The 14,314-nt window shown below is 47.8% G+C and overlaps 1 protein-coding gene across 1 annotated transcript in view; it reads right to left on the bottom strand.

Moving 5' to 3' along the window:
* LOC111838118 (uncharacterized) overlaps positions 1 to 14,314 on the bottom strand; it is a 48,225-nt gene that overhangs the window by 10,489 nt on the left and 23,422 nt on the right. The gene's annotated exons all lie outside the window — the stretch shown is intronic.

Raw genomic sequence — 14,314 nt, forward strand, 5'->3', positions numbered from 1 at the left:
CGGACTAGGGTCACCGGGGCCCCACCTTGGAGCCAGGCCTGGGGGAGGGGCCCGTTGGCGAGCGCCTGGTGGCCGGGCCTTGGTCCGTGGGGCCCGGCCGGGCACAGCCCGAAAGAGGCACGCGGGACTGTCCCCAGGTGGGCCCACCACCCGCAGGGGGAATGTCAGGGGTTCGGTGCATTATGGATCGGGTGGCGGCCAAGGGAGGCCCTGGCGGTCCGATCCCCGGCTGACAAAACTGGCTCTCGGGACATGGAATGTCACCTCTCTGGTGGGGAAGGAGCCTGAGCTGGTGCGTGAGGTTGAGAGATATCGACTAGATATAGTCGGGCTCACCTCAACACATAGCTTGGGTTCTGGAACCAATCTCCTGGAGAGGGGCTGGATGCTCTTTTACTCTGGAGTTGCGGCGGGTGAGCGACGCCGGGCTGGGGTGGGGCTATTGGTGGCCCCACAGCTCGGTGCATTAGCAACGGAGTTTACCCCGGTGAACGAGAGGGCTGTTTCCCTGCGCCTTCGGGTCGGGGACAGGTCTCTGACTGTCATCTGCGCTTACGCGCCGAATGTCAGTTCAGAGTACCCGGCCTTCTTGGATTCCCTTAGAGATATGCTATTTGGCGTACCCGGGGGGGGATTCCATCGTTTTGCTGGGGGACTTCAACGCTCACGTGGGCAATGACAGTGTGACCTGGAAGGGGGTGATTGGGAGAAACGGCCTCCCTGATCTGAATCCGAGTGGTGTTCTGTTATTGGACTTCTGTGCAATGCATGGTTTGTCCATAACGAACACCATGTTCGAGCATAAGGGTGTCCATAAGTGGACATGGTACGAACATGCCCGGGGCTACAGGTCGATGATCGATTTTATAATCGTATCATCTGATCTGCGGCCTTCCGTCTTGGACCCTCGGGTAAAGAGAGGGGCAGAGCTGTCAACTGATCACCACCTGGTGATGAGTTGGCTCAGGTGGCAGGGGAGGAAGCCGGTCAGACCTGGTAGGCCCAAGCGCATAGTGAGGGTCTGCTGGGAACGTCTGGCAGAGGCTCCTGTTCGCAGGAGCTTTAACTCGTGCCTCCGGCAGAATTCCAACTGCATGCCGGGGGAGGTTGGGGACATTGAGTCTGAATGGACACTGTTCCGGACCTCCATTGTGGAAGCAGCCGTACGGAGCTGTGGCTGCAGGGTGGTCGGTGCCTGTCATGGCGGTAACCCCCGTACCCGATGGTGGACACCAGAGGTGAGGGGGGCCGTAAAGCTGAAGAAGGAGGCTTACCGGGAATTATTAGCCCGGGGGTCTCCGGAGGCAGCTGACGGGTACCGGCGGGCCAGGCGGAACACAGCTCGGGCGGTCGCAGAAGCAAAAACCCGGGCGTGGGAGGAGTTCGGTGAGGCCATGGAAAGTGACTTTCAGTCGGCCTCAAAAAGGTTCTGGCAAACCATCCGGAGTATCAGGAGGGGGAAGCAGCTCTTGGTTCCTACTATTTATAGTGGGGAGAGGGTGCTGTTGACCTCACCTGGGGACATCACCCGGAGGTGGAAGGAATACTTTGAGGACCTCCTCAATCCTGCCTCAAATACATCTACACACACTGCCTTTGAAACATCTGAGGGCACAGAGCCCAAGGGTGCTGGGGGGGCTTGCACATCACTGGGGCTGAGGTGGCCAGGGTGGTTAAAGAGCTCCGTGGTGGCCGGGCCCCGGGGGTGTGCGAGATCCGCCCGGAGTACCTGAAGGCTCTGGATGTTGTGGGGCTGTCGTGGCTGACACACCTTCTCAACAGTGCGTGGAGGTCAGGGACGGTGCCGCTGGATTGGCAGACCGGGGTGGTGGTCCCCTTATTTAAGAAAGGGGATCGGAGGGTGTGTTCCAACTACAGGGGGATCACACTTCTCAGCCTCCCTGGGAAAGTCTATTCCGGGGTACTGGAGAGGAGGGAGAGATCGATAGTCGAATCTCGGATTCAGGAGGAACAATGCGGTTTTCGTCCTGGCCGTGGAACACTGGACCAGCTTTATACCCTTGCAAGGGTACTAGAGGGGGCCTGGGAGTTTGCCTATCCAGTCTACATGTGCTTTGTGGATTTGGAAAAGGCTTACGACCGGGTTCCCCGAGGTGCTCTGTGGGGGGTGCTTCGGGAGTATGGGGTCCGGGGTCCGCTGTTGTGGGCGATCCGGTCCCTGTACGAACGGAGCAGAAGCTTGGTCCGCATTGCCGGTAATAAGTCGGACGTGTTCCCAGTGCGGGTTGGGCTCCACCAGGGCTGCCCTTTGTCATCGGTCCTGTTTATAATATTTATGGACAGGATTTCTAGGCGCAGCCAGGGTGTTGAGGGTGTCCAGTTTGGTGGCCTCAGGATTGCATCACTGCTTTTTGCAGACGATGTCGTCCTGTTGGCTTCATCTGCTGGGGATCTCCAGCGTGCTCTGGGGCGGTTCGCAGCCGAGTGCGAAGCGGCTGGGATGGGGATTAGCACCTCCAAATCCGAGACCATGGTTCTCAGCCGGAAACGGGTGGTTTGCCCTCTTCGGGTCGGGGAAGACGTACTGCCTCAAGTGGAGGAGTTTAAGTATCTCGGGGTATTGTTCACGAGTGAGGGTAGGCGAGATTGGGAGCTGGATAGACGAATCGGAGCGGCGTCTACAGTTTAACTGGTCCGTTGTGGCTAAGAAAGAACTGAACCAAAAGGCAAAGCTCTCGATCTATTGGTCCATCTTCGTCCCTACCCTCACCTATGGTCATGAGCTATGGGTAATGACCGAAAGAATGAGATCGCGAATACAGGCAGCCGAAATGAGGTTTCTCCGCAGGGTGTCTGGGCTCTCCCTTAGGGATAGGGTGAGAAGTTCGGATATCCGGGAGGGCCTCAGAGTAAAACCGCTGCTTCTTCACGTCAAAAGGAGCCAGTTGAGGTGGTTTGGACATCTGGTGCGGATGCCTCCTGGGCGGCTACCCGGAGAGGTTTTCCGTGCATGTCCTACAGGGAGGAGGCCCCGGGGCAGACCCAGGACTCGCTGGAGGGATTATATCTCTCGGCTGGCCTGGGAACGCCTTGGTGTCCTCCCCGAGGAGCTGGTAGAGGTGGCTGGGGAGAGGGAGGTCTGGGTGCCTCTACTGAAGCTGCTACCCCCGTGACCCGAACCCCGGACAAGCGGTGGATGATGGATGGATGGATGGAAAATTCTATGCTAACTTAGGAAGTATTTGCTATGACAAGTCATGGAAACTGTGTTACAAAGTACTGTCTGTGTGGAAAGCAGGGGCACTTAGTAGCTGAGTGAGAGGAAGGTCACACCGACAATTACAGAGCTCTGAGAGTTCTGACTGGTTTTGTTTGGCTGCACACAGAGAAGACAGTAACTGTGAATCTTCTTTCTTATCACATAGAATGATAATTATGAGGCAGTAGTATAAAGGAGCTGCGCAAGAAAATAACTGTGGGCACTTGTATGCGGACAGTATCCTGGTTTATTAGCTGCACCAAATAACCTAATATAGAATTTGCTGCTTTCATACCCTGTCTTTGGCTATTTTTGCACCACAGTGAGCCTTGAGTTTATTGCAATGGGTTGTTTGTTTAGGGAGGTTGACAGCTTCCGAGGCAGAAAGTGGGTCTGGTGACTTTGGCAGTCAGTGAGACCGGTTAGTGCGCTTAAGGAGGAGGTTAAGGGGGAAGCGAGCTGGATGTGGTTTGCTATTTGGACACCCTGTTTTGCCATCACGGGTAGGTATTTTATCTGCCATTATTATAATATAATTTTTTTTTTCTCTTTGCAGGAACTTGTTGGCTTGCTTTGCTGTGCACTGCTGTGTTGCGTTGGTTTGCTTTGCTGTGCACTGCTGTGTTGCGTTGGCTTGCTTTGCTGTGCACTGCTGTGTTGCGTTGGCTTGCTTTGCTGTGCACTGCTGTATTGCGGTGTTTTGCTTTGCTTGGCTGCACTACTTCGCCGTGCAGTTTCTTCAGTCGTTGTGGCCGTCTTGCTGCCGCGCTGTTTCAGCTCACTGCCCTTCTTGCTGTGTGGGTAACCGCCGATCTTAACTGTGCCATTCATGTGCTTTTAACTGGGGGCTGCTACTCCTTGGGTTGCATTTGGGCAACAGTGTTGGCTCTTTTAATTTTGGGTAATTAGCAATTGCTGTATGTATGAACAGAATATTATTAATTCTGGTGTTCATGTTTTTCTTTTTTTGTTATATTTGTTATATTACGAATTTGTACATCTTAATTGGGGGCTATAAACTCTCAGTACTGACTTTGGACAGTAACATCCGGGGGGGTAACAAAGTAACACATTACTGCAATCACATTACATTTGTCTATAAGGCAGCAGTGTAACACATTACTGTTCATAAATTCAATAATTACATTACAGTTACTCTGTGCACTTGTATTAGCAAGTGCCACGCCAGACTGGCAGGGGTGGTGGCACAGGTTTGTTACTCCCTCGGAACTGGTGCTTCACACCCCTCTCTCTCCCCCAGCTCAACATTTCATCCTTTGAATTCCATGGAGTTGCAGTTTCCTCTCCATTCAATATTCTTATCATTGTTGTCTACCGCCCTCCTGGCCCCCTAGGCCACTTTCTAGAGGAGCTGGATACTCTCCTCAGTCTCTTCCCCACTGACAGCTCCTCTCTCATTCTCCTTGGTGACTTCAATCTCCCCCATGACAAGCTCCTTTCTTCTGGTCTCCTCCCTTTTCTCTATTCCTTTTCTCTGACATCCAACAACTGCTCTCCAACACACAAAGGAGGTAATGTTCTCGACCTGGTTTTCAGCCGCCCCTCTCCAGCCACCGACATCACCACTACCCCTCTTCACATTTCTGATCACCACTTAGTATCCTTTACCATCACCCTTCCTGTCTTATCCAATCCTGGCTCTCAACATTTCTCACCCACTAGACCAAACCTCCACTCTGTCTCCCCTTCATCTGTTGCTTCCTGCACCCTGTCCTATCTTCCTGACCTTAACTCCTTTTCCTCCCTTGCACTGGAACCTGCAACTGATACTCTTCTCTCCTCACTTTCCTCATCCATTGATCACCTCTGCCCACTGTCTCTTAACCCCAGGAAAAATCGCCCTGCTCCTTGGCTTTCAGCTGCATTACGCAGCAACCGAAGGGAATTGCGGGTAGCGGAGAGGACATGGAAGAAATCTAAACTTGATGCAGATCTGTCTTCCTACCGTACTCTTCTATCCAAATTCTCTTCGGATGTGACTGCAGCTAAAACTGCCTTTTATAAGGAAAAACTTGAGCTATCCTCACATGATCCCCGTAAACTCCATAATATCTTTTCATCACTACTCAACCCTCCAACTCCTCCTGCTCCATCCTCCCTGACTGCTGAAGACTTTGCCACCTTCTTTGATGAAAGGATTGGCGAAATCTGCCAGACATTCTCTTCCACCCCATTCACTACACTACACACCCAGGATTTCCCTTCCCCCTTACTGACCCAGTTTTCCAGTCTTACAACTGATGAGATCATGAAAGTCATCTCATCTTCCAACCCTACCACCTGCCCACTGGATCCAATCCCTTCCACATTGCTCCAGACAATCTCTCTGGACCTTCTCCCCTTCATCACCACTATCATTAATGGCTCCATAACTTCCGGTCATGTACCAACAGCATTCAAAATAGCCAGGGTCATTCCCATCTTGAAAAAACCCACTCTAAATCCCTCGGACACTTGCAACTACCGACCAGTATCTCTTCTTTCCTTCCTTTCAAAAATCCTCGAACGCACAGTCTACAACCAGCTCTCTCTTTACCTCTCTCAGAACAACCTCCAGGATCCTAATCAGTCTGGCTTCAAAGCAGCTCACTCCACAGAGACTGCCCTCTTAGCAGTAACTGAGAAGCTGCATGCTGCTAGGTCAGCTAAACTGTCATCTGTCCTCATCCTTCTTGACCTATCAGCAGCATTTGACACGGTTAACCACAAGACTCTCCTATCCATCCTTAGGAGTCTTGGCATTGGTGGTTTGGCTTGGCAATGGCTTGCATCCTACCTCGAAGGCCGATCATACAGAGTGACATGGAAAGGACTCACATCTACCCCACGTAGTCTCTTCACTGGCGTCCCTCAGGGCTCTGTTCTTGGCCCACTCCTGTTCTCCCTCTATACCAAATCTCTTGGTGAGGTCATATCCTCTCATGGCTTCTCTTACCACTGCTATGCAGATGACACTCAACTCATCCTCTCCTTCCCTCCTTCAGACTCTCATGTCTCCACTAAGATGTCTGCATGTCTAGCTGATATCTCATCTTGGATGACCGCTCACCAACTGAAACTCAACCCTAGTAAAACGGAACTGCTGTACATCCCCGCTGACTCATCCCCCCTCCTGGACCTTGCGATCTCCCTCAACAACTCCCTGATCCGTCCTTCGGTTTCTGCTCGCAACCTTGGGGTTACCATGGACAATCGTCTATCCTTTTCCTCTCATATCGCCAACGTTTCCCGCTCTTGTCGGTTTCTCCTGTTTAATATCAGAAGGATACGTCCATTTCTTTCCACACAGGCTACCCAGATACTCGTTCAGTCCCTCGTCATCTCCCGCCTTGACTACTGCAACTCGCTCCTAGCGGGTTTACCACTGAGCGTCATTCGTCCCCTCCAACTGATTCAGAATGCAGCTGCTCGACTTGTTTTCAACCTTCCCAAGTTCTCCCACACCACTCCTTTGCTGCGCTCCCTACACTGGCTTCCTGTGGCTGCCCGCATCAGATTCAAAACACTGATGCTCGCATACAAAGCCAAAAATGATCTGGCTCCATCCTACCTAAAAGACCTCATCACACCCCGCACTGCACCACGATCTCTCCGATCCTCCAGCACTGCTCGACTGGTCCCACCACCCCTCAAGGCACAAGGAAGACACACCTCCCGGCTCTTCTCTGTTCTGGCACCAAGTTGGTGGAATGAACTCCCCCTAGATGTCCGAACAGCTGAGTCACTGAATGTCTTCAAAAGACGACTTAAAACACACCTTTTCCAGAAATGCCTGAATTAGCACTTCTGGCATTATACTTGCATTACTTTAAAAAAAAAAAAAAAAAAAAAAAAAAAAGCACTTTTCCAACAGAGTATTAGATCGATGGTATTCATAGCCTTGGTTTTTTATTGAGCTAGTATCGGGAAAAATTCATTGTGGAGTCTTAAAGCACTTATGTAAGTCGCTCTGGCTAAGGGCGTCTGCCAAATGATGTAAATGTAAATGTAAATGTATTACATTCGGTTGAGGTCAGCGTTTTATTGTTGGCGAAATGCACATCTGAATTTGTTCCACAAAAGACTTGAAACGTGTATATGAAAATATGCTACTTTAGTCATATATGTTATCTGCTTTTAAATATGCAGTGTAATGTGTAAATGTGATGTCAACAAATCATTGCAAGTGCATTTTACATAGCCGACCTTATCCAATCTTTATATTGCAGGCGGTCAAAGCGTGATGTGTGAATGTGTTTAGCAGCAGAGATGCTCTCCTCACTGCTCTCACACTGCCAAAGTTGAAATTGCAGTGGCAAAGGGAAGGACAGGAGAGCAGCCCTGAGGACACTGCTGACTGCCGAGTGTCGCGATGAGCTCGGTGCAAAACTTAATTAATCTGCGTCCAGTAGCAGTTCCATTGAAAAGAAATTCTTTGCTTTTGATGATGAAACAGTTTTTATTATGATGCTGAAGTCATTGAATATTTGAAGTTGTGGTAAGAGATGGAGGTCCTGCACCATTCCCTATAATAAAGGCCGTATTGTTGAAATTCAACACAGCAACGCCATCTAGTGGACTAGTGGAGAGGCTTTTCAGGCTGGGCAATCTACAGTAGTGCTAACTCCAAGGAGAAATCAACTGGACAAACGATGTGAGAGACTCCTCCTAATGAGATATAACCACTGGTTTACTGATAAATAAGCAACTTTATTGAGTTTATCCAGTGTGTTTGCCATTTAAACGTTTTTCCTCTTTATTTTGTAGCGTTAGAAAAAAGCCAGTCTGTTATTTTCCATCCATCCATTTTCTGTAACTGCTTATCTTATTCAGGGCTGCAGGGGGTCCAGAGCCGATCCTGGAGGATATGGGTGCAGGACAGGGAACAACCCAGGATGGGATGCCAACCCATTGCAGGGCACATTCACACACCATTCACAACTATGGGCAGTTTGGAAGGTCCAGTTAACCTCAGCATGTTTGTGGACTGTGAAGGGGAAACCCCACAATGACACGGGAGAACATGCAAACTCCACACACATGGAGCCCTGGCAGAGACTCAAATCCTGGTCCCAGAGGCCTGAGGCAACAGTGCTAACTACTGCACCACTGTTTTATTTATTTATATTTTATTTTGGGGTAATTTATGTTAGCCCTAAATAAACCCTGTTTACCCGTCTCTACGGCTCACTCGCCTGCCTCCCTGTTCGTCCGCACGCCGTACGCAACATTATCTATCTATCTCTATTTTTTTCTTTTTTCAGATATGCGACATACATCTACAGCAAGTTTTTCACACATTCCACAACCGTTCTTGGGCATAATGTACACTTCTTCATGTTTCAGGTGGTTTTTTGGGGCGCTTTTGGGGGATGTTTGTGCGTTCGCAGCCTGAAACACGGTTCGCGAACCAGTACAAAAAATTTTCTAACATCTGGTTCGTAATCTGATTTGTTCGTGAACAGGACTGTTCGTGGGTCGAGGTACCACTGTATTGCTGTATACCTCAGTATATTGTCTGGAGGTTTGAAAAATAAAATATGGCCCAAGCCTACTTCTTAGTTAAACAACTGTAATGTGACAAGAACTTTATAACAAACACACAAATGCACATAAACACTAAAGTGCACTATATGTACAATGTTCTTGTAGTGCAGGATATATCAAACAATATATTTCCATCTCAGCCAGCAGTAATTGGATGATTCTGGCACCGGAATACGTCTCTGTGCTCCTTCAATGATGAGTTATGTGTCTGTGGGTAACTTCACACCTCCTCGCACAGATATTTATTGAAAGCATCCATAATTACAACTATAATAAATATTCTTCTTCTTTTACCACCTACTGGAAACACCCAATCAAATTCGTTGCACATGCACAGGTGACGTGGACTGGCATGCAAACTAATAATAATAATAATTGATCCTTTATTGTCCACATGGGGAAATTATTTTTTACGCCTCCCTCAACTTGCTCTTTGTAGAGCAAGTTGTCCATGAAGGGCAGCCACCTGTTGGGGTGCCCAGGGAGCTGGGGGTTAAGGGTCTTGGTCAAGAACCAGCAGATGTGCTGCAGCTGGGTTTGAACTAGCAACCTTGTAATTACAGGCACACAGGCTTAGCCCACTGAGCCATACACTGCCCCTATGTCTGCAAAATGTCCGCTAGACACCCTCGATGATGAAATTTACAGCCCTCACACTGTGTGCAGACCGTAAGCATACCATTAGTAAGAATTGGCCCTGACACACAATAAAGGGATCAGCTGTCTATAATTTTATGATATGGTGCAAAGACTGAAGAGTGTTTTCTTGATTTACTCCAGGTAAAGGACACAACTGGAGCTGGTCTTGCCAAATGTCTTAGCCAGACATAAACTTTGGCCTGTATACCAACAGTATAAGAGGCAGGGCCAGAGCATGTGAGCGAGGCGTGGAGCGGGAGAAATTTAGTCAAGAGCCCGAAGCGACTTTGTAATTAAGGCTGGAGTGGTTGCTCTGTCTTGCTCCAATTTCGCTCTGATACCGCTTACACTACGACTCTAGGGCGTGCCAAAATCTACCCAGAATTCATCTGGAATTATCAAGACTGTTACACAAATTGGCCAAGATGGAATTCAGAAAGTATTTCACAAAGGAAACTGATAGATCATACAAGTGTACTATTCCTATCAAACATAGCCTATAGATGACAATAATGTTTCACTCACTGTTTCAGTGAGTAAAGATTCACTTTGGAATCACTTTTCTCAAAAACATGAGAGTGTGCTACGCGAACAGGCGGAAGCCAGTGCAAAACGTGAGCAAGTTTTATATGGCTGTAGCATATCAAGAATATAAGTAAATAAAAGTATAAAAGCCTATAAAGTAAATATTGGTAATCAAATAAATTAGATTTGTCATTCAGAGTAGGTCTAATAAGATTTTTTAATTTCACGTAACGCTGTCAGTGAAATTTTATTTTATAGAGACGCAGCAGCAGCATCAACAGAAAAAAACTGAGGAATTTAAAACGTGGATGCTTAGCCTGTATATTCTTTAGGCTATTAAGCCCACTGATTCCTCTATTTTTAAGCCTATTTTTGTGTGGAATGCCATTGGCAAACCTGTCCATTGTTGCATATGTGTTGTTTAAAAATGTATATTTTCTGTTCTGAGTGGCAATGTTACCGTTGCTCATATTTCTTTATGATATAAGGCTTCGTTTTTTTTTTTTTTTTGTTAGGCATGCAGATTATTTGTCCCTCTTTTCAATTGGAGCGAGTGTGGAGCGATTTGACTGGAGCGGGAGGAAATTTTAGTGGAGCGAGGAGTGGTGTTGAGCGGAGCGGCTTAGTGCGAATTAGAACGGAGAAACGGGCGGAGCCAACAGCCTCGTGAGCGAGGAGCGGATATTATAACCGCTCCACTCCGCTCACATGCTCTGGGCAGGGCCACACTGGCTGTGCTGCTCTGTCAGCCATTTACAGAGGAGTGCAAGCTGTCATACAGGAGAACAATGAGAGGTAAGGAGCATGCACTGATTACAGAGCGTTACCTCACCCACCACATGACAAACCACCTCAGGGATGAGAACCTGAGTGCAGCCATGTGGCGGGTGATACCTCAGCACTACACTAATCCGAATGGACCAGTGTGAGGTTTTTTCCGGTGGCTGGAGTGCCAATCCTGCCACCAACCCCCAAATTATCTCTGTAATGGACCTCCTTATAGGGCTGGATGTAGATTAACATCATACCCAGGACGAGAACAATGAGGAGGCCTGTTTAGTGCTTTGCTTTGCCCAGAGACCGACTCTTGTTGTTGTGGACATTAGCTTCAGCTTCATGTAATTCCTTTGGTGTTTCGACCTTCATGAGAGGCTCTGAGAAGCGACACAGTCTTTTTGTTGAGGTTCAACAAATACTGAGAGAGTCAGGGACAGGGAAATACAAAACACTGCATGTTCTTAGTGGGACAAGATGGTCTTCCAGGATTAGTAACTGCAATGTTTCTCTGTCCATCGCTCCTGTAGTGGTGTATCAAATCAAGACAAGGAATAGTTTAATTGTGACTCCTTGGGTACAGCATTAGCCCTAAGCAAGGCCACTGATTGAGTTTTGGGTGAGAAGATATGGACATCGGCTCAGCTGTAGGACTGGTGTGTGACTGCAGTTTGGAGCTACCTCAGCTGCAGACTGAGGAGGTGTTTGAGGAAATACGGAAGGAAACAGACACTATAGCCTGATAGATCAATGTTCAGTGGGACATGAAGAGGAATAGAAAGGTATTATTGAAGCAAGATGAAATCAGGCAGAATCAAACCAAGGTTACTCCCAAAGATGAACTAAGAGTTTTTAGTAATTAACTTCAGCATACAGGGCATTACAGACATGTTCGGTCATGACACTTTGCAGCTTCTGAAGTGGACAGACTGCCGCACAAACCCCAGACAGAAGAAAATCCCCCATCCCCTTCAGATGTGTGGGTATTACAAGGGGGTGTGTCCACCACCCAAGCAGGGACAGAGTACAAGCTGTTCACACATAAATAGGAATGGGAACAAGGTCCTCCATATTTCTTATTGGGCTTTTATAAATTTCTTGTGGAAAACGACCGACGACCCTGACTTAGGCTCACTCTGCCAGCCTATTATCACTCTGCCAGCCTATTATCACTCTACCAGCCTGTTATCACTCTGCCAGCCTATTATCACTCTACCAGCCTAACATCACTCTACCAGCCTATTATCACTCTGCCAGCCTATTATCACTCTGCCAGCCTGTTATCACTCTGCCAGCCTATTATCACTCTACCAGCCTATTATCACTCTGCCAGCCTATTATCACTCTACCAGCCTAACATCACTCTACCAGCCTATTATCACTCTGCCAGCCTATTATCACTCTACCAGCCTGTTATCACTCTGTCAGCCTATTATCACTCTGCCAGCCTATTATCACTCTACTAGCCTGTTATCACTCTGCCAGCCTGTTATCACTCTGCCAGCCTATTATCACTCTACCAGCCTATTATCACTGTACCAGCCTATTATCACTCTGCCAGCCTATTATCACTCTACCAGCCTAACATCACTCTACCAGCCTATTATCACTCTGCCAGCCTATTATCACTCTGCCAGCCTGTTATCACTCTGCCAGCCTATTATCACTCTGCCAGCCTATTATCACTCTGCCAGCCTATTATCACTCTACCAGCCTAACATCACTCTACCAGCCTATTATCACTCTGCCAGCCTATTATCACTCTACCAGCCTATTATCACTTTGCCAGCCTATTATCACTCTACCAGCCTATTATCACTCTGCCAGCCTATTATCACTCTACCAGCCTATTATCACTCTGTCAGTCACCTCTTGTAGCAATAAAACGTCCTTTTCAGCACTAAAGTTTGTCAAGAACCGACATGGGATTTTCACCCAGAGAACCGCCGCTCACTGGATGTTTTTTTCTTTTTTGGCCCATTTTCTGTAAACTCTATGATGGTTGCGTGTGAAAATCCCAGCAGATCAATTTCTGAAATACTCACACCAGCAAGTATGGCACCAGCAACCATGCCACGTTCAAAGTCACATAAATCATCTTTCTTCCCCATTCTGTTGTGTGATGTGAACATTACTTGAAGCGCCAGACCTGTATCAGAATGATTTTATACAATGTGCTGCTGACATATGATTGGCTGATATGATTGGCTGACATATGATATTTTCTTCAACAAGCAGTTGAACAGGTGTATCTAATAAATTGGCCAGTGAGTGTATGTTGCCTATGAAGCTGCACCCCCACAAAAAAATAAGATGCATGATGCCCCTGCATGGAGGGAACCAGTGGAAACACAGGGAGGACATGCAAACAGCACACATGGGAACTTACACTCACCTAAAGGATTATTAGGAACACCATACTAATACGGTGTTTGACCCCCTTTCGCCTTCAGAACTGCCTTAATTCTACGTGGCATTGATTCAACAAGGTGCTGAAAGCATTCTTTAGAAATGTTGGCCCATATTGATAGGATAGCATCTTGCAGTTGATGGAGATTTGTGGGATGCACATCCAGGGCACGAAGCTCCCGTTCCACCACATCCCAAAGATGCTCTATTGGGTTGAGATCTGGTGACTGTGGGGGCCATTTTAGTACAGTGAACTCATTGTCATGTTCAAGAAATCAATTTGAAATGATTCGAGCTTTGTGACATGCTGCATTATCCTGCTGGAAGTAGCCATCAGAGGATGGGTACATGATGGTCATAAAGGGATGGACATGGTCAGAAACAATGCTCAGGTAGGCCGAGGCATTTAAACGATGCCCAATTGGCACTAAGGGGCCTAATGTGTGCCAAGAAAACATCCCCCACACCATTACACCACCACCAGCCTGCACAGTGGTAACAAGGCATGATGGATCCATGTTCTCATTCTGTTTACGCCAAATTCTGACTCTACCATTTGAATGTCTCAACAGAAATCGAGACTCATCAGACCAGGCAACATTTTTCCAGTCTTCAACTGTCCAATTTTGGTGAGCTCGTGCAAATTGTAGCCTCTTTTTCCTATTTGTAGTGGAGATGAGTGGTACCCGGTGGGGTCTACTGATGTTGTAGCCCATCCGCTTCAAGATTGTGCGTGTTGTGGCTTCACAAATGCTTTGCTGCATACCTCGGTTGTAACGAGTGATTATTTCAGTCAAAGTTGCTCTTCTATCAGCTTGAATCAGTTGGCCTATTCTCCTCTGGCATCAACAAGGCATTTTCGCCCACAGGACTGCCGCATACTGGATGTTTTTCCCTTTGCACACCATTCTTTGTAAACCCTAGAAATGGTTGTGCGTGAAAATCCCAGTAACTGAGCAGATTGTGAAATACTCAGACCAGCCCGTCTGGCACCAACAACCATGCCACGCTCAAAATTGCTTAAATCACCTTTCTTTCCCATTCTGACATTCAGTTTGGAGTTCAGGAGATTGTCTTGACCAGGACCACACCCCTAAATGCATTGAAGCAACTGCCATGTGATTGGTTGATTAGATAATTGCATTAATGAGAAATTGAACAGGTGTTCCTAATAATCCTTTAGGTGAGTGTATATACAGA

The sequence above is a fragment of the Paramormyrops kingsleyae genome, chromosome 24 (genome assembly GCF_048594095.1).
Source record: "Paramormyrops kingsleyae isolate MSU_618 chromosome 24, PKINGS_0.4, whole genome shotgun sequence".
NCBI classification, from domain to species: Eukaryota; Metazoa; Chordata; class Actinopteri; order Osteoglossiformes; family Mormyridae; genus Paramormyrops; species Paramormyrops kingsleyae.